Consider the following 21,490-nt stretch of genomic DNA (forward strand, 5'->3'; position numbering starts at 1 on the left):
ACAGAATTAGACAACTCAATAGAAAGTCAGAGGAGAAGAATTGAGCAAGTAGAAGCTAGAATTTCTGAACTCGAAGATAAATCACTTGGCACTAATATATATTTGAAGAAAAATCCGATAAAAGGATTAAAAAAAAATGAAGAAATCTTAAGAATCACGTGGGACTCTATTAAGAGAAATAACCTATGAGTGATTGGAGTACCAGAACAGGGAGGGATAAGAGAAAATACAGAGAAAATTGTTGAAGATTTGTTGGCAGAAAACTTCCCTGAAATTGTGAAAGATGAGACGATATCTACCCAAGATGCTCATTGAACTCCATATAAGGTAGATATTAAAAGAAATTCACCAAGACATATTATAATCAAACTTGCCAAAACCAAAGATAAAGAGAGAATTATAAGAGCAGCGAGAGATAAATGAAAAGTCACCTACAAAGGAGAGCCAATAAGAATAAGCTCGGACTACTTGGCAGAAGCCATGCAGGCAAGAATGCAATGGGATGACATATTTAAAAAATTGAAGGAAAAAAGTTGCCTGCCAAGAATCATACATCCAGCAAAACTGTCTTTTAAATATGAAGGTGAAATTAAGACATTACCAGATAAACACAAGCTGAGGGAATTCATAAAAACCAAACCAAAACTACAAGCAATACTAAAGGGAGTTCTTTGGTTAGAAAATCAATAATATCAGGTACAAACCCAAGACTAGAACACTGGGCAGAGCAACCAGAAGTCAACCCAGACAGGGAAATCCAAAAAATAAAAGCAAGATTAAAAAAAAAAAAAGCTCAAACCAGGGTTACAGCGATGTTATCATATAAAAGAAGACAACATTAGAATATTAAAGAGAGACTAAGAAATGTAATCATACATCTTCCGTATGGAGAGGAAGATAAGGAGATAAAGGAAATAAAAGTTATGTTTAAATTTAGAATAATAGGGGTAAATAATAAGGTAACCACAAAGGAGACAAACTATCCTACTCATCAAAATAAAATAAAATAAAATAAAATAAAATAAAATAAAATAGAGACTCAGCAGAAACAAAATCAACAACAAATATGAGGAAGGGACAATATATAAAGACTATTTACTCAGCACATAAAATTAAGTGGGAAAAAGAAACTGCCAACAACACACAAAAAAAGACATCAAAATGATAGTACTAAATTCATACCTATCCATAATTACGCTGAATGTAAATAGACTAAATGCACCAATAAAAAGACAGAGAGTGGCAGAATGGATTAAAAAACAAGATCCGTCTATATGCTGCCTACAAGAGACACACCTTAGACTTAGCGACACAAACAAACTGAAACTCAAAGAATGGAAAAAAAATATATCAAGCAAACAACAATCAAAAAAGAGCAGGAATGGCAATATTAATTTCTGACAAAATAGACTTGAAAGTTAAATCCACCATAAAGGATAAGGAAGGACACTAAATAATGATTAAAGGGACAATACACCAAGGAGATACACCCATATTAAATATTTATGCACCCAATGACAGGGCTGCAAGATACATAAAACAAACTCCATCAGCACTGAAAAGTGAGATAGACAGCCCCACAATAATAGTAGGCTATTTCAACACACCACTTTCGGTGAAGGACAGGACATCCAGAAAGAAGTTCAATAAAGACACGGAAGATCCAAATGCCACAATCAACCAACTTGACCTTGTAGACATATACAGAACACTCCACCCAACAACAACCAGGTATACTTTCTTTTCTAGTGCACATGGAACATTCTCTAGAATAGATCACATATTAGGTCATAAAGCAAGCCTTAGCAGAATCCAAAACTTTGAAATATTACAAAGCATCTTCTCCGATCGTAAGGCCATAAAAGTGGAAATCAATAAAAGGAAAACCAGGGAAAAGAAATCAAACACTTGGAAACTGGACAATACCCTGAGCAAAAAAGACTGGATTATAGAAGACATTAAGGATGGAATAGAGAAATTCATAGAATCCAATGTGAATGGAAACACTTCCTATCAGAACCTTTGGGACACAGCAAAAGTGGTGCTCAGAGGCGAATTTATATCAATATATGCACACATCCAAAAAGAAGAAAGGGCCCAAATCAAAGAATTATCCCTACAACTTGAACAAATAGAAAGAGAGCAACAAAAGAAACCCACAGGCACCAGAAGAAAACAAAGAATAAAAATTAGACCTGAACTAAATGAAATAGAAAACAGAAAAACAATTGAAAGATTAACTAGACCAAAAGCTGGTTTTTTAAAAAAAATCAACAAAATTGATAAACCACTGGCCAAACTGACAAAAGAAAAACAGGAGAGGAAGCAAATAACCCGAATAAGAAAGGAGATGGGCGATATTATAACAGACCCAACTGAAATTAAAAGAATCATATCAGATTACTATGGAAAACTATACTCCAACAAATTTGAAAACCTAGGAGAAATGGATGAATTCCTAGAAACACACTACTTACCTAAACTAACACAAACAGAGGTAGAACAACTAAATAGACCCATAACAAAAGAAGAGATTGAAAAGGTAATAGAAAAACTCCCAACAAAAAAAAAAACCCTGGTCCCAACGGCTTCACTGCAGAGTTCTACCAAACTTTCAGAGAAGAGTTGATACCACTACTACTAAAGGTATTTCAGAGAATAGAAAATGTTGGAATACTACCAGACTCATTCTATAAAGCCACCATGTCCTTGACCAAAACCCGGTAAAGACACCACAAGAAAAGAAAATTATAGACCTATATCCCTCATGAATGTAGATGCAAAAGTCCTCTACAAAATTCTAGCCAATAGAATTCAACAACATATCAAAAAAATAATTCACCATAACCAAGTGGGATTCATACCAGGTATGCAGGGATCGTTCAACATTAGAAAAACAATTAATGTAATCCACCACATAAATAAAAGAGAAAAATCACACGATTTTATCTATTCATGCAGAAAAGGCATTTGACAAAGTTCAACACTCATTCATGATAAAAACTCTCAGCAAAATAGGAATAGAAGAAAAATTTCTCAACATAATAAAGGGCATTTATACAAAGCCAACACCCAACATCACCCTAAATGGAGACAGCCTGAAAACATTCCCATTAAGATTGGGAACCAGACAAGGATGCCCTTTATCACAACTCTTATTCAACATTGTGCTGGAAGTCCTAGCCAGAGCAATTAGGATAGATAAAGAAATAAAGGTCATCCAGATTGGCAAGGAAGAAGTCAAAGTATCTCTATTTGCAGATGACATGATCTTATACACAGAAAACCCTAAGGAATCCTCTAGAAAACTATGGAAACTAATAGAAGAGTTCAGCAGAGTATTGGGATACAAGATAAACATACAAAACTGAGTTGGATTCCTCTACAACAACAAAAAAGAACATCAAAGAGTAAATCACCAAATCAATGCCATTTAGCCCCCAAGAAGATAAAATACTTAGGAATAAATCTTACCAGAGATGTAAAAGACTTATACAAAGAAAACTACAGTACACTCCTGTAAGAAACCAAAAGAGACTTACATAAGTGGAAGAACATACCTTGCTCATGGATAGGAAGACTTAACATTATAAAAATATCTATTCTACCAAAAGCGATCTATACATTTAATGCAATTCCGATCCAAATCCCAAGGACATTCTTTAATGAGATGGAGAAGGAAATCACCAACTTCATATGGAAGGGAAAGAGGCCCCAGAAAAATAAGGCATTACTGAAAAAGAAGAACAAAGTAGGAGGCCTTACTTTACCTGATTTTAGAACCTATTATACCACCACAGTAGTCAAAACAGCCTGGTACTGGTACAACAACAGATACATGGACCAATGGAACAGAATTGAGAATCCAGACATAAATCCACCCACATATGAGCAGTTGATATTTGACAAAGGCCCCAAAACAGTTAAATGGGCAAAAGACAGTCTTTTAAACAAATGGTGCTGGCATAACTGGATATCCATCTGCAAAAAAATGAAACAAGACCCATACCTCACTCCATGCACAAAAACTAACTCAAAATGGATCAAAGACCTAAATATAAAATCTAAAATGATAAAGATCATGGAAGAAAAATAGGGACAATGTTAGGAGCCCTAATACATGGCACAAGCAGCATACAAAACATTATAAGGAATGTAGAAGAAAAACTAGATAACTGGGAGCTCCTAAAAATCAAAAACCTATGCTCAACCAAAGACTTCACCAAAAGAGTAAAAAGACTACCTACAGACTGGGAAAAAGCTTTTAGCTATGAAGTTTCTTATCACCACCTGATCTCTAAAATCTACATGATACTGCAAAAACTCAACTGCCAAAACACAAATAACCCAATTAAAATATGGGCAAAAGATATGAATTGACACTTCAATAAAGAAGACATTCAGGTAGCTAAGAGATATATAAGGAAAAGTTCACGATCATTAGGCATTAGAGGAATGCAGATCAAAACTACAATGAGATTTCATCTCACTCAAACAAGGCTGGCATTAACCCAAAAAACATAAAATAATAAATGTTGGAGAGGCTGTGGAGAGTGGAACACTTATACACTGCTGGTGGGAATGTCAAGTGGTACAACCACTTTGGAAATTGATTTGGCGCTTCCTTAAAAAGCCGGAAATAGAACTACCATACAATCCAGCAATCCCACTCCTTGTAATATATCCTAGAGAAATAAGAGCCTTTCCATGAACAGATATATGCACACCCATGTTTATTGCAGCACTGTTTACAACAGCAAAAAGATGGAAGCAACCAAGGTGCCCATCAACGGATGAATGGATAAATATGGTATATTCACACAATGGAATACTACGCAACGATAAAGAACAGTGACGAACCTGTGAAACATTTCATAACATGGAGGAACCTGGAAGCCATTAAAAAAAAAAAATTTTTTTTTTTTGAAGCCATTATGCTGAGTGAAATTAGTCAGTTGCAAAAGGACAAATATTGCATAAGACCACTATTATAAGAACTTGAGAAATAGTTTAAACTGAGAAGAAAACATTCTTTAGTGGTTACGAGAGGAGGGAGGGAGGAAGGGTAGGAGGGGGCATTCATTAATTAGATAGTAGATAAGATCTACTTTAGGTGAAGGGAAAGACAGCACACAATAAAGGGGAGGTCAGCACAATTGGGCTAAACCAAAAGCAAAGAAGTTTCCTGAATAAACTGAATGCTTCGAAGGCCAGCGTAGCAGGGGCAGGGGTCTGGGGACCACGGTTTCTGGGGACATCTAAGTCAATTGGCATAATAAAATCTATTAAGAAAACATTCTGCATCCCACTTTGAAGAGTGGCGTCTGGGGTCTTAAGCTCTAGCAAGCAGCCATCTAAGATGCATCAATTGGTCTCAACCCACCTGGATCAAAGGAGAATGAAGAACACCAAGAACACAAGGCGATTACGAGCCCAAGAGACAGAAAGGGCCACATGAACTAGAGACTACATCATCCTGAGACCAGAAGAACTAGATGGTGCCCGGCTACAACTGATGACTGCCCTAACAGGGAACACAACAGAGAACCCCTGAGGGAGCAGGAGAACAGTGGGATGCAGACCCTAAATTCTCATAAAAAGACCAGACTCAATGGCCTGACTGAGACTGGAAGGACCCTGGTGGTCATGGCTCCCAGACCTTCTGTTGCCCCAAGACAGGAACCATTTCCGAAGCCAACTCTTCAGACATGGATTGGACTGGACAGTGGGTTGTAGAGAGATGCTGGTGCAGAGTGAGCTTCTTGGATCAGGTGGACAGCTGAGACACTGTTGGCATCTCCTACCTGGAGGGGAGCTGAGAGGGTGGAGGGGGTTAGAAGCTGGTGAAATGGACATGAAAAAAGAGAGCGGAGGGAGAGAGTGGGCTGTCTCATTAGGGGGAGAGTAACTGGGACTTTTTGTTTTTTTAGTTTTAATGTGAGAGACTGACTTGATTTGTAAACTTTCACTAAAAGCACAATAAAAATTATAAAAAAGAAAGAAAATACCATGGCTTGGGTCAGGTGCACTGTAGTCTTCAAGGTGACATCTTTGCTTTTCAACACTTTAAAGAGTTCCTTTGCCGCAGATTTACCGAATGCAATGTGTCTTTTGATTTCTTGACTACTGCTTCCATGGGTGTTGATTGTGAATCCAATTAAAATGAAATCCTTGACAACTTCAATCTTTTCTCTGTTTATCATGATGTTGCTCAGTGGTCCAGTAGTGAGGATTTTTGTTTTCTTTATGTTGAGGTGTAATCCATACTGAAGGCTGTGGTCTTTGATCTTCATTAGTAAGTACTTCAAGTCCTCTTCGCTTTCAGCAAGCAAGGTTGTGTCATCTGCATAACACAGGTTGTTAATAAGTCTTCCTCCAATCCTGATGTCCTGTTCTTCATATAGTCCAGTTTCTCAGGTTATTTTCTCAGCATACAGATTGAATAGGTATGGTAGAAGGATACAACCTTGATACACACCTTTCCTGACTTTAAACCAATCGGTATTCCCTTGTTTTGTCCGAACAACTGCCTCTTGATCTATGTAAAGGTTCCTCATGAGCACAATTAAGTGTTCTGGGATTCCCATCCTTCGCACTGTTATCCATAATTTGTTGTGATCCACACAGTTGAATGTCTTTGCTTAGTCAATAAAACAAAGAGAAACATCCTTCTGGCATTCTCTGCTTTCAGCCAGGATCCATCTGACATTAGCAATGATATCCCTGGTTCCACGCCCTCTTATGAAACCAGCATGAATTTCTGAAATTTCCCTGTCAATATACTGCTGCAGCCGCTTTTGAATGATCTTCAGCAAAATTTTGCTTGAGTGATATTAATGATATTGTTCTATAATTTCCACATTCGGTTGGATCACCTTTGTGGGGAATAGGCATAAATATGGATCTCTTCCAGCCAGTTGGCCAGGAAGCTGTCTTCCACATTTCTTGGCATAGATGTGTGAGCACCTCCAGGGCTGCCTCCATTTGTTGAAACATCTCAATTGATATTCCGTCAATTCCTGAAGCCATGTTTTTCCCCAATGCCTTCAGAGCAGCTTGGAGTTCTTCCTTCAGCACCTTCGGTTCCTGATCATATGCCACCTCTTGAAATGGTTGAATATCTACTAATTCTTTTCTGTATAATGACTCTGTGTATTCCTTCCATCTTCTTTTGGTGTTTCCTGTGTCGTTTAATATTTTTCTCATAGAATCCTTCGCTATTGCAACTTGAGGCTTGAATTTTTTCTTCAGTTCTTTCAGCTTGAGAAACGCTGAGTGTATTCTTCCCTTTTGGTTTTCTGTCTCTAGCTCTTTGCACATGTCATTATAATATTTTGACTCATAGGGACCCTATAAGACAGAGTAGAGCTGTCCCCACAGGGATTCCAAAGCTGTAATCTTTAGCGGAGCAGACTGCCACAGCTTTTTCCCCAGAGTGGCTGGTGGTTTGGAACCTCAAAGGTTTTGGTTAGCAGCTGAGCACTTACGTATTGCGCCACCAGAGCCCCTTATTTCACAAATATAGAGGTTAGGGTTTACAACACATATTTTTAGCAGACAAAATTCAATCCATGACAATGGGTAGCCCCAGGGCTAATGCTTCCCCTCTACTGCCTGTGGCTTCAGCACAGCTCTGTCTCCAGGGCTCCAGCTTTACACAGCTCTCAGTGTTGCCCACAGTCTGTGGGATGAGTGGGTGGCAGGTCTTTTCTAAATGCTGCACTTAGAGGAACTTGCTTTGGCCCCAGTATATGTTCAGTATTCCTGGTACCTCCCCACCCAGGGGAAGTCCCTTCTTCTGAGAGCAGTTTGTGGATGAAAATGAGGAAGCTGAGAGATTGTGGTCACAGCTTGGAGTGAGTGTCTTTGAGTTGACTTGGCTCCACACATATCTTCTCCTCTTTTCTAATTAGGAAAGAAAAGATGACAATGAATTTGGTCCTCTATTTCTAACTCCAGTGAAGTGGAGACTGGGCAGTGTTTGCTGTTGTTGTTTTTAGGTGCCATCAAGTCGGTTCCAAGTCATAGTGACCCCATGTACGACAGAACAAAACACCGTCCAGTCCTGCACCATCCTCACAACCTTTCCTATGCTTGAGCTCACTGTTGCAGTCACTGTGTCAATCCATCTCCTTGAGGGTCTTCCTCTTTTTCACTGCCCTATTTTACCATAGTGTCCTTCTCCAGGGACTGGTCCCTTCTGATAACATGTCCAAAATATGTGAGTAGTCTTGCCATCCTTGCTTCTAAGGAGGATTCTGGCTGTACTTCTTCCAAGGCAGATTTGTTCATTCTTTTGGCAGTTCACCGTATATTCAATATTCTTCACCAACACCATAATTTCAATTCTTCTTCAGTCTTCCTTATTCGAATGCACAGCTTTCTCATGCATATGAAGCAATTGAAAACACCATGGCTTGGGTCAGGGACATCTTGGGCTTCAAGGTGACATCTTTGCTTTTCAGTATTTTAAAGAGCTCTTTTGCAGCAAATTTGCCCAACACAATGCATTGTTTGATTTCTTGGTTCAATGGGTGTTGATTGTGGATCCAAGTAAAATGAAACCCTTGACGACTTCAATCTTTTCTCTGTTTATCATGATGTTGCTTATCATATCTCCAAAGGGGCCTGGTGGTACAGCTCTGCAGCTAACCAAAAAGGTCTCCAGAGGTGAAAGATATAGCAGTTTGCTTCTGTAAAGATTAAACCAGAAACCAAACAAAACCTGTTGCCACCGTGTTGATTCTGACTCATAGCGAACCTATAGGACAGAGTAGAACTGCCCCACAGGGTTTCCGAGGAGTGGCTCATGGATTCAAACTGCCTACCTTAACCACTGTGCCTTGGAAATCCTATGGAACAGTTCTACTCTGGCCTATGGGGTTGCTATGAGCTGGAATGGACTCAGTGGCAGTGTTTGTTTTTTTTTTTGTTTTTTTAACCCCAACAGTGGTGAAGGAGAAGCCCCTCTTATCTTAAAAATGGAGGTTTTTCTCCTTTGGGAATGATGATTAGTTTACAAATAGCATGAGGCTGCCAGCAAGACTGTTTAAAAATGAAATCACTTTGTTACTGCTGAGGGCACTGTGGCCCTCCCGACTCAATGGGTCCTTGTCTTTCTCTTGTAAGAATACACAGAGGAGACAATTTTGGTTTCAGCTCTAACAGATTTATTTTAGTTGTGACAAGTAAAAGAAGTCAGTGGGGGCCATGCGGCTCCAAAAGATTGACTCGAAAAGGGAAGCAAGGTGAGGGCTTATATGGGTTCGCTGGGGACTGTAAAGCAATGAATATTCAGTGAGTTTCTTTGAAAGGGCGGGTCCCTTTCTGGAATGGTGGTGCATACTAATTAGGCTGCGCTCCTGCCTGGAAGCCAAGAAGGATATTCAAGAAGGAGTCCTCTCAGCAGCCCTTGGCATCAAACTTATTATGGCATATAGCGCAGGTGCACTGATCCACTTCACTACATCACTCTCTTCAGTGGGCCAAGGAAGGTTAAACGGCGGTCACACTTTGTTCTTCTGCACATTCAGAACCTGTAAAGGGGGAAGGGACTAGAAAAACGCTAAGAAGAAAATAGTAATTCATGGGTTGTTTCAACCTTATCTCATGTTGACAGGATGTAGTTCCTGTTTACCCAATTTCCAGGTAGTAATCTTTTAACAGCTCTTCTATTCCACTAACACAGTTAACCCTATCTGTGTTGTTGTCAAATTTCTTGATGTTGCAAATTTAAGAGTTAATATTTTACTCATAGTTGGATTCCCAAACCCTGGCATAGAGCTTGGAGCAATGGTAGACAACCAAATCATACCTTTTATGAAATTATTGTATAAGTACCCTCAAAAGGCACTTGAAGAGTTTTAACATTAAAATTCAGTTGTGAAAAAGTGCTTAAGGTGGATAAAAAGGAAGATAAGGAAGAAGAAAAACCTTTGGGATTTTCTACAGCATGTATTTTCATTTAAATAGAATTTGGAAAACATTCCAAATAAGCTCATTAAGAGCTTTCTCAGTTAGCTCTATTCGTAATCACCCCAAAGTAGAAACAACCCAAACGTCCTTCAACAAGTGAATAGTTACACTGTGGTACATTCATACAATAAAATACTAAAAAATCCATTGCCACTGAGTCAATTTTAACTCATAGTGATCCCATAGGACTGAGCAGAACTGCCTCTCAGGGTTTCCTAAGCTGTGATCTTTATGGAAGCAGACTGCCACATTTCTCACATGGAGTGCTTAACTATTACCCTTTATAAAATACTACTCAGCAATAAAAAGGGGCAAACTAGTGGTACGTGAAGCAACAAGGATGAACTCATAAAACGTTACATTAAGTGAAAGAAGCCTGACCCAGAAGTCCACATATTGCATGATTCCATTGATATGACATTTTCAAAAAGAATCATGTAGGGACTAAAAACAGATCAGAGGTTGCCAGCAGGTACAAGTGGGGTGAATATAAAGGCACAGTATGAGCGTGTGATGATGGAATTTTTTTTTTTTTAATAAAAATATTCCTGTAGTTACAACAACAAAAACATTTTTCGGAAGCCCGGCTTACATGTATCAATTGACCTAGGAGGCTAAAGCTGTATGCTAATTTACTTTTTAAACTTTCTAACGCTCTCCGGTGGGAGCTGTCATTATTACCCAATTACAATGGTGCTTCGAACCCTGTGATTTTGTCTGCACAGGGTACAAGCACACACTGTTGTTTTTGTTGTTGCCAGTGTTTTTATAGTCAATGATTTTGTCAAATTTTCTACAATATTGTGGTAATTAGTATTTGTGAACCTATGTCAATGCTTTTTTTGAGAATGAAATAGTAATTAAAGGAAGAGGAGAAAAATAAAAAAAGGCTTCTACTCGGTTACTAATAATGTTGTAACTAAAAATATTGTGATTCAATGTAGAAAGATTTTATGACACAATTTTGTTGTTAGTATTCCTATAATCAAATAAATACCACATTTAAGCAATTCACAACTGTATTTATCCCATATGATTCTATGATTAAAATTGATAATAAACATTACTAAGGATTCTGTGTGGTCTGGTACTGGAGGAGGTCCATAAGGGGGTGACACCATGAGTTGTTATCTTACCGGGTGACACCAACCCTAGTGATGCCACTGGTTGACTTGACAGCAGCTGAAAACAACAAGTGCTCCTTACATGGCATTGTAAGTCTGAACAAGAGCAGGGGATAGGAGGCCCGAGGCCCAAGGCCCAGCCTCCGACCTGGTCAAAGGGTGCTCTCTCCTGGGCTCTCAGACCAGGTGACATTGGGTCCATGAAAGTGCCCAAAGTTGACAGTATAAGACTGGGGATGGGTGACATGGGGAGAGGGTGGAGGTGACACATGGCATGGAATATTACTTACCTTCACAAGTATTTTCCTTCTCACTTTTGAATTTTATGCACCCTGAAAGGAGCGCGTACCCAGAGGCACACTCACAGTAGTACCTTCCCTCTGCAGTGTGACAATCTGCCAGGCTTCCACAAGACACACATAAGGGTGGGCCACACTCGTTGATATCTGGAAAAAAGTGGGAACTGCTGCGGTCATCTAAATTTGTGGTTAGGATTGGTAGCATCGAGATTTAAAATATTTCATTACGTATTCTTTCTAAACAAAAAGTGTGTTCATGGTAGAAAACTAGGAAAGAAGAAAGTGCAAAGAACACAAACACAAAATCTAACCACTGAGATTACAACAATTTTTTTAGAGGGAGTATAATATAATAAATTCACATGTACCTACCACTCAGCTTCACCAATAATGAAGATGTCACCACCCCTTTCCCATCTATTCACCACTCCCCTCAGAGTCAGACCACCACTCAATCATTTGGTATATGAAAATTTTTCAAAGATTTAAAAGTACTGAGAATACTTTTCCATACCAAAACAGCAAATAACTTTAACATCTATAGAATATCCCATAGCAGAAGTATTTCATGCAAGTTATGCCCAAGTGAACAAGAAATCAGAATGCTCTAGTTTGAAACATGGGCCTAGGTTCTCTCACTTCCTAGTTGTGTGACTTTGCACAACTTGCTTCACTTCTCAGGGCCCAAGATTCCTCCTTTTAATTTGGCATCTGTGCTGACTTTCTCAAGGGGCTGCTCTGCGCATCTCTGGTGTCTGTATTTGCTTGAGAACTTTTTGAGCTACGAATTGGCCTTATTTACATTTCAGCTGTATGACCAGCTGTGTGAGTATGAACAAGCTGTTCCACCTCCCAGTGTCTCAGTTTCCTTATTTATAAATTGGGAATAATACTGGTATCTACTGATCTAGCTATTTAACCAAAAAAAAAAAAAAAAAACTCAACCTGTTGTCAAGTCAATTCCAACTCGTGGCGATGCCTTGTGTTACAGAGTAGAACTGCTCCATAGGGTTTTCTTGGCCATAATCTTTATGGAAGCAGATCATCAGGTCTTTCTTCCCTGGTGCTGCTGGGTGGGTTCAAACTGCCAACCTTTAGGTTAGTAGACAACTGCGAACTGTTTGTACCACCCAGGGACCCTGTCCGGTTATTGCTGTTGTTGGAGGCCATCAAGTAGTTCTGACTCATAGCAATCCCATGTGTCAGAATAGTACTGCCCCGTGGGGTTTTCTTGGCTGTCATTTTACAGAAGCATATAGCCAGGTCTTTCTCCCTGGGAGGAGCTGGGTGGGTTCAAACCTCCAAGCTTAGGCTAGCAGCTCAATGCTTAACCATTGTGCCATCAAGGGCTCCTTTATCTGGTTATTACATGGTTTAATTTTAGAAACAGTGTTTCACAAATAGCAAATAGCTATCTTGGCGTGAGATTACCTGTTGTTATTTTCAGATGGAGAAACTTAGATCCTGTCTTAAGAGAGAGTTGCCTGCAAAGATGTGCTAGAGCTGGTGGAACACTCTAGACCTCTGGAGCACTGGATCGTCCGCTCCCACACGCCTCGTTCTCCATACTGCCTCTGTCTTTGTACCACTAACAACAACAACAACTAAAGCAACAGCAATGTGTTGAATTCTTGACACATGCTAGGCACTATTCTAAGTGTTTTACATGTATGAATTAATTTATAATTTATATATTTTTCCTTGAGGCAAAATTCACATAACATAAAATTAACCAGTTTAAAGTACGCAAATCAATGGTGTTTAGCACATTCACAATGCTGTGCAACCATCATCTCTATCTAGCTTCAAAACGTTTTCATCACTCCAAAAGAAAACCCCGTATCCATTAAGCAATCACTCCCCATCCTCCCTGCCCCCAGCACCGCCCATTTGCTTTCTGTCTTTATGGATTCCATTTATATGTATTAATTAACTAAACCACAAAACAACCAGAGGAGTAGATACTACTGTCCCAGATTTACAGTGAAAGACATTGAGACACTGGAAGGTGAAACGCTTTGCTTAGGTTGACACAGCTGGTCACTTATACAGCTGGAATTCGAGACTCTTGCTCAAATTCCAAGCTCTTAACACTATACCCCTTGACCATGAGACCTGACTACCCCAAGTCCTGGCTCCTCTCTTCTACCCTTGGCAAAGAACTTCAGTGCTGCTCTGAGGGCTGAAGATTCTCAAGATATTTCCTTTTTGCAATGGTTGCATTTTCACTCCCATACTGAACTGAGATTACATCACTGGTATTGGAGTTGACCAATACTCAATGTCCCACAATTTCTCATGACCCCTTCCACCATCCCTCAGCCTCTTTACCATGTACAGACCTTCAACGGGCTGCTAAAGATGTTCTTCCCTGACAGAGAAGTGAATTCAAGATTGCAGCAACAGGCAGTGGCATTGGCACAAGGGGCTTACCGTGGGCACTGGGCACAGGGAGCTGTGGGGAATGGATATCTCATTTGAAGGCCCTTGGAAGATGCCAGCTGATAACCCGGGGTTTGTGGGGAGGGGAGAGGGGAGGGGGAAAGAGATGCCTGTTTTCATACAAGGAAGAGCCTTTGGTGATAGACTGAGAGCTTGAAGAGAAAGTAGGGCTATTTTCTTTCGGCCAAAGAAGAGTATATCTGAGACTCAAGAATAAGCCCTTGCTAGTCTGATGCTCCTTTCTCCCGCTTCAGGTGGTGGGTGGAGTTTGTTTGAACAGAATCACCTCCAGCCTTCTGGGCAACAGTTCCCAGTGATATCAGCAGGGCATAGATCCCTAGAAAGGGAAGGGGGGAGGTAATGACAGGGGAGGAGTAAGATCCAAGGTACCCACAGGAATAACTACTACCACCTAGTTAAGTGCCCTCTCCCCTACATTCCCCACGGATTCTAGCAACATCCCAGCACTTCCTTCCAGACAAGCTCCTAGACTTTCCCACAGGACCTAGGGTGCAGAGTTTTTCCCTTTTATCTTCCAGAAGCCTCCTAGGGAATTGATAAACAGTATAGGGTGACTATGAGTTGGAATCAACTCTATGGCAATGGGTGTGTTTTTTTGGAGGCTTTTGGTAAGATGGAAAATAACAGGTACACTTATTAGAACATCTATTCCCATTCACTTTAGGAGATACATCTTATGATGTAACTCATCAGATCTGGGTGTTTTTCTTTTTTTTTTTTTATTAACTTTTATTAAGCTTCAAGTGAACATTTACAAATCCAATCAGTCTGTCACATATAAGTTTACATACATCTTACTCCGTACTCCCACTTGCTCTCCCCCTGTTGAGTCAGCCCTTTCAGTCTCTCCTTTCGTGACAATTTTGCCAGCTTCCCTCTCTCTCTATCCTCCCATCCCCCCTCCAGACAAGAGATGCCAACACAATCTCAAGTGTCCACCTGATATAATTAGCTCACTCTTCATCAGCATCTCTCTCCCACCCACTGACCAGTCCCTTTCATTTCTGATGAGTTGTCTTCGGGGATGGTTCCTGTCCTGTGCCAACAGAAGGTCTGGGGAGCATGGCCGCCAGGATTCCTCTAGTCTCAGTCAGACCATTAAGTATGGACTTTTTACAAGAATTTGGGGTCTGCATCCCACTGATCTCCCGCTCCCTCAGGAGTTCTCTGTTGTGCTTCCTGTCAGGGCAGTCATCGATTGTGGCCGGGCACCAACTAGTTCTTCTGGTCTCAGGATGATGTAGGTCTCTGGTTCATGTGGCCCTTTCTGTCTCTTGGGCTCTTAGTTGTCGTGTGGCCTTGGTGTTCTTCATTTTCCTTTGCTCCAGGTGGGTTGAGACCAACTGATGCATCTTAGATGGCCGCTTGTTAGCATTTAAGACCCCAGACGCCACATTTCAAAGTGGGATGCAGAATGATTTCATAATAGAATTATTTTGTCAATTGACTTAGAAGTCCCCTTAAACCATGGTCCCCAGACCCCCGCCCTTGCTCCGCTAACCTTTGAAGCATTCATTTTATTCCGGAAACTTCTTTGCTTTTGGTCCAGTCCAATTGAGCTGACCTTCCATATATTGAGTATTGTCCTTCCCTTCACCTAAAGCAGTTCTTATCTACTGATTAATCAATAAAAAACCCTCTCCCTCCCTCCCTCCCTCCCCCCCTCGTAACCACAAAAGTATGTGTTCTTCTCAGTTTATACTATTTCTCAAGATCCTATAATAGTGGTCTTATACAATATTTGTCCTTTTGCCTCTGACTCATTTCGCTCAGCATAATGCCTTCCAGGTTCCTCCATGTTATGAAATGTTTCAGAGATTCGTCACTGTTCTTTATTGACGCATAGTATTCCATTGTGTGAATATACCACAATTTATTTACCCATTCATCTGTTGATGGACACCTTGGTTGCTTCCAACTTTTTGCTATTGTAAACAGAGCTGCAATAAACATGGGTGTGCATGTATCTGTTTGTGTGAAGGCTCTTGTATCTCTAGGGTATATTCCGAGGAGTGGGATTTCTGGGTTGTATGGTAGTTCTATTTCGAACTGTTTAAGATAACGCCAGATAGATTTCCAAAGTGGTTGTACCATTTTACATTACCACCAGCAGTGTATAAGAGTTCCAATCTCTCCGCAGCCTCTCCAACATTTCTTATTTTGTGTTTTTTGGATTAATGCCAGCCTTGCTGGTGTGAGATGGAATCTCATCGTAGTTTTAATTTGCATTTCTCTAATGGCTAATGATCGAGAGCATTTTCTCATGTATCTGTTGGCTGCCTGAATATCTTCTTTAGTGAAATGTGTGTTCATATCTTTTGCCCACTTCTTGATTGGGTTGCTTGTCTTTTTGTGGTTGAGTTTTGACAGAATCATGTAGATTTTAGGGATCAGGCGCTGGTTGGAGATGTCATAACTGAAAATTCTTTCCCAGTCTGCAGGTGGTCTTTTGACTCTTTTGGTGAAGTCTTTAGATGAGCATAGGTGTTTGATTTTTAGGAGCTCCCAGTTATCGGGTTTCTCTTCATCATTTTTGGTAATGTTTTGTATTCTGTTTATGCCTTGTATTAGGGCTCCTAGGGTTGTCCCAATTTTTCCTTCCATGATCTTTATCGTTTTAGTCTTTATGTTTAGGTCTTTGATCCATTTGGAGTTAGTTTTTGTGCATGGTGTGAGGTATGGGTCCTGTTTTATTTTTTTGCAAATGGATATCCAGTTATGCCAGCACCATTTGTTAAAAAGACTATCTTTTCCCCAATTAACTGACACTGGTCCTTTGTCAAATATCAGCTGCTCATACGTGGATGGATTTATATCTGGGTTCTCAATTCTGTTCCATTGGTTTATGTGCCTGTTGTTGTACCAGTACCAGGCTGTTTTGGGTGTTTTTCTTCAGATACTCACATCAGCTCTTTTTAGGATCTTTCCTTTTTGCAATGGCTAATATCCATTTTCACTTTCAAGCTGAGCTGAGATTACACCACTGATATTGGAGCTGAACACAACTAAATTTGATCCTAGGCCTAACACTCACTGGAGCTGTGACTTTGTGCAATCTAAGCTTTATTTATTTAATTCTTACTTTTCAGTAGAAAATTTTAAAAGTATTGAAAAGTAGAAAGAACAGTCAACTGAACTCTCATGTACCAATTACCCTGCTATAATAACCACAAACTCATGGCTACTCTTGTTTTATCTACTTCTCTATCCACTGTCCCATCCCCCACTGGATTATTTGGAAACAAACTCCAGGCATCATATTACTTCACAAAACATAATCTAAGAACAAAAATTTTATAGGTAAGAAATTGAAAAGTCCCTATATAAGCCCCACATTTTTTCCTAGCCAGCCAGACCTTCCCATACTTTCAGAGTGGATTTCTGTCCTTGGAAGATGAAGGTGTTACCTTCCCCAGCTCCCCCTGCCACTCAATAACAAGACTATTTTCATAGGGATGTCGAAACAAATTACAGAACTGAGTTGCTTAAAACAACAGAAATTAATTTTCTTACAATTCTGGGGCTAGAAGTCCAAAACCAAGTCAGGGTTGGTTCCTACTGGAGGCTCTGAGGGAGAATCCATTCTATGCCTCTCTCTCAGCTTCTGGTGGTTGCTGCCAGTCCTTGGTGTTCCTTGTCTTGTAGCTGCATCACTCCAATCTCTGCCTCTATCTTCACATCACCTTTTCTTTGTCTGACCTGTGTCTCAAATGCCCTCTGCCTTTCTCTTATAAGGACACTTATAATTGTATTCAGGGCCCACCCTAAATCCAAGATGATATCAAGATCCTTAATTACTTCTGCAAAGACCTTTTTTCCAGCAAGGCCATGTTCAAAGGTTCTGAGGGTTAGGACATGGACAGATCATTTTGGAGGGAACCATTCAACCCACTTTGGAGACCCACAAATTCCAGGTTCCAAGAAAGTAGTCTGGGAGCCTATAATCGACTCGACGGCGCTGGGTTTGTTTTTTTTTGGTTTAGTCTGGGAGCCTAGCACCTTGTGCTCTGGCTGTATGACCTCAGGCAAGACTCTTGACCTCTCTGGACCTCAGTTTCTGCATCTATAAAATGACCACATGGCCATTTACAGGATCAGGGTAAATAATGTGAAAACTATGCATGGTTCATAGGCTAGGAAGATGCCTGTAATGGCCATCAGCTTCACAAAGGAGTTAAGCAGCTCCTGGAGTCCTCAGTAGGACATTTCAGAGACACAGATCTCCTCATTCATAGCTGAGGAGAGTCTCAATTGGGTTGCTGCAGCCCCACAGGATCCCAATCACTCTGGCCCAGGGTAGTAAATGCCCTCCCCATACTCCCCAACAACGAGTGATTTATAATCAGTATTTAAAAGGGAATAATTGTATGTATGTGACTGTTAAGGAGCCCTGGTGGTGCAGTGGTTAGGTGCTCGGCTGCTAACTGAAAGTTTGGTGGTTCAAACCCACCAGCCGCTCCATGGGAAAAAGATGTGCAGTCTGCTTCTGTAATGATTTACAGCCTCGGAAACCCTATGGGTAGGTTCTACTCTGTCCTGTAGGGTCACTATGAGTCAGAATCAAGTGGAGGGGACAAAAAACAACAACATGTGACTGTTGTGTATTTGAGGGAAGGAGAGGGGGTACACTGCTTCTTAAATTTTAATTTACTACACACAAATCCACGGGTTATCTTGTAAATATATAGATTCAGATTCAGAAGAAGGAGGAGGAGGAGAAGTAGAGGAAGAATTTGTAATTTTCTAAGCACTGTGCCTCTTCCTGGAGGTCTCTTACACCTTCTCCACCCAGAAGAGGCTCAGTAAAATCATAAGCTTTGCTGTGAAGCTATCACTAACCTTCCCAGAAAGAGCTGATTACTTTTTGGATCCACTTCACCAGAATGGCATTGCCATCAGGATATTGCGTTTATTTATTTCCTTGTCTCTTTTCCTGTTTCTGAGACAGACAGGCTTAACTGTGCTGGCGGAACAAAAGAGCTGTTAAAAGATTACCATCTAGAATTTGGGCAAACAGGAACCACACCCTGTCAACATGAGATAAGGCTGAAACAACCCACTATCTCCTTCTTAGCGTTTTTCTAGTCCCTTCCCCCTTTATAGGCTCCTGCGTGCGCAGGAGAACAAAGTGTGACTGCTGTTTAACCTTCCTTAGCCCTCTGAAGATGGTGATGTAGAGCCAAAGATCAGTGCGTTTGCGCTATATCCCATAATAAGTGATGCCAAGGACTGCCGAGAGGACTCCATCTTGAATATCAGCAGGTTCCATCTTGGATTCCAGATGCACTCAACCTAATTTACATGAGCCACCATTCTGAGAAGTAGCCACCCCTTGAAAGAAGCCCACTAAATATTCACTACTGTATTGTTTCCACCAAACCCATATAAGCCCTAGCCTTGCTTCCCTTTTTGAGTCAGTCTTTCAGAGAGGTTTATATCCCTGCTGACTCCTTTTGCTTGACTCAAGCAAAATAAAGCTTGCTGAAGATAAAGTTTTTCTTTTGTATGTATTCTTACTCAGGACAAGACAAGGACCCTTTGTGTCAGATTGGGGGTTGGTGACATTTAGACTGTGAGCTGCTTGAGAGATGGAACGATGTCTCTCTTTTCTTCATCCCCGGAAAAGAGTTTAGTGCCTACCATACAGAAATTGTTGAATAAATATTTGTTGAATGGCTAAAAGCACAAATGGTTGACTGAGGTTAAATTTTTTTTTTTTTTAACAATGAAAGACAAAGGAGAAGCAGTGAAACAAGGTGAAATGCTCTTTAGAGAGGGAGGACCCATGATTGAGAGCCAACATCAGAGGAGACGGACTGGAAAAGGATATTTTACTGGATCCAGAATCCTTTTGCAGAATCAGAGACTTTAACTTGGCAGACTTTTGTATATTTAACTTTCCTTAACTTTTATCTTTGTTGTTGTCCCTAAGTTACTACCAGTGAAAGGATACTTACTTGTACCACATATCCCCAGCGCCAAAGAACACAACAGGGCATCATTAACTGAGGCCTCAGGGCATTGTAAAAATACTCCTGAGTACACAAAACTCAACACAGGCATGCCTCTATATGTATGTATCATGACTTCCATTCCAATTAATTGACAGTGCACCTGTAGATAGGAAAATTCATCTCAAGTAAGAAGGAAGAGAGATAAAGGCTCTGAGGATGCCTCCAAAGGCATGGTGTCTGTGATTGTCTACATATTTTGGGATCACAACAGATGCAGAGACTTGTCATCATGTTTTCTAGGTTTTGTGAATACTGGCAACCTATCCTGAGGCTAAGGTCCCTGGGTGGTGCAAATAGCTTGTGCTTGACTCTAACGTAAAGGTTAACTGTTCTAACCCACCCAGTGGTGCTATGAAAAAAGGTCTGGTGATCGTCTTTCATAAGATTACAGCTGAGGAAACCCTGTGGAGAAGTTCTATTCTGTAACACATGGAGTCACTATGAGTTGGAATCAACTCAATGGCAACAGGTTTGGTTTTTGGTTTTTATGAAATACGATATTGTGAGAATTATATTACTAGTTATAAAGACAAATTAATAAAACAATAAGTGACAAAAGTGGCTTGTTCAGTGTTTGCAGGAAAAGGACTAAGTCCATTTGATAGATTTCCATGTGATAGATTTCTATACAATGATTGGGAAGTACAGAGAGCTATGTATGCATGTTGTAGAAGAATCCAATCTAGTTGAGGACATCAGAAGAGGAAAGAGAAAAACTTTTGGTGGGAGAGACAATTAAGCCACAATCTAAAGGATGAGATGTTAGCTAGATAAAGGGGCTAGGAGAAGATGTGAAAATTGTGCAGAAACCTCATTCCTGTGTGCATTTTCTCTTCCTTCTGTTTTGCTCAGCCTCGCCAAAACTGACAAGTAGAAACCTGCCAGTCTGGGATGCTAGATTATAAAATTCACTTCCAAAAAATAGAAGGAAACTCAAGATTGTCTGGACAGAGGTAGCTGGATAATATCGTTCTCAAAGACTTAAGATCATCATGAATAAAGTCGATTATGAATAAAGCTCATATAAACATTTACATTCAGATTTTTTCATGAATGAATTTTTTTTTTTTTCATTTCTCTTGGATTCCCTAGGAGTAGGAATTGCTGGGTAATACGGTAACTTTGGCAAACCCTGGTGGTGTAGTGGTTAACCAAAACGTCGGCAGTTCAAATCCACTAGCCACTCCTTAGAAATTCTACTTGGTCCTGTAGGGTCATTATGAGTCAGAATCAACTTGACTGCAACAGGTTTTATTTCGATTTATACTATTTTGTATTCCCACCAGCAATGTATGAGTGTCTCAGCTTTTCCATATCCCTTTCTGCACTTGGTATTGTCAGACTTTTTAAAAATTATTTTAGCCACTCTAATAGATGTGTAGTGGTATCTCATTGTGGTTCTAATATGCATTTCCCTAATGATTAATGACAATGAGCATTTTTCATGTGTTCGTTTGCCATTCATAGGTTTTCTTGGTAACGTGTGTTTGTTCAAACCATTAACTGGGTTGTTTGTCATCTCATTGTTGCATTTTGAAAGTTCTTCATATATTCTGAATATAAGCTATTTTTCAGATATGTGGTTCATAGTATTTTATCCTAGTTAATAACTTAT

At 40.1% G+C, this 21,490-nt stretch overlaps 1 long non-coding RNA gene across 1 annotated transcript; it reads right to left on the bottom strand.

The window, feature by feature from the left end:
• Window positions 1-1,373: 1,373 nt before the first annotated feature.
• On the bottom strand, window positions 1,374-8,845 carry LOC135230673 (uncharacterized). Its single transcript, XR_010321241.1, has 2 exons — window positions 6,009-8,845; window positions 1,374-5,815 (listed from the first exon to the last, which is right to left on the bottom strand). It is a non-coding gene; the product is annotated as an uncharacterized LOC135230673 (long non-coding RNA).
• Window positions 8,846-21,490: the final 12,645 nt, after the last annotated feature.

This window comes from Loxodonta africana, chromosome 3 (genome assembly GCF_030014295.1).
Source record: "Loxodonta africana isolate mLoxAfr1 chromosome 3, mLoxAfr1.hap2, whole genome shotgun sequence".
Classification (NCBI taxonomy): Eukaryota; Metazoa; Chordata; class Mammalia; order Proboscidea; family Elephantidae; genus Loxodonta; species Loxodonta africana.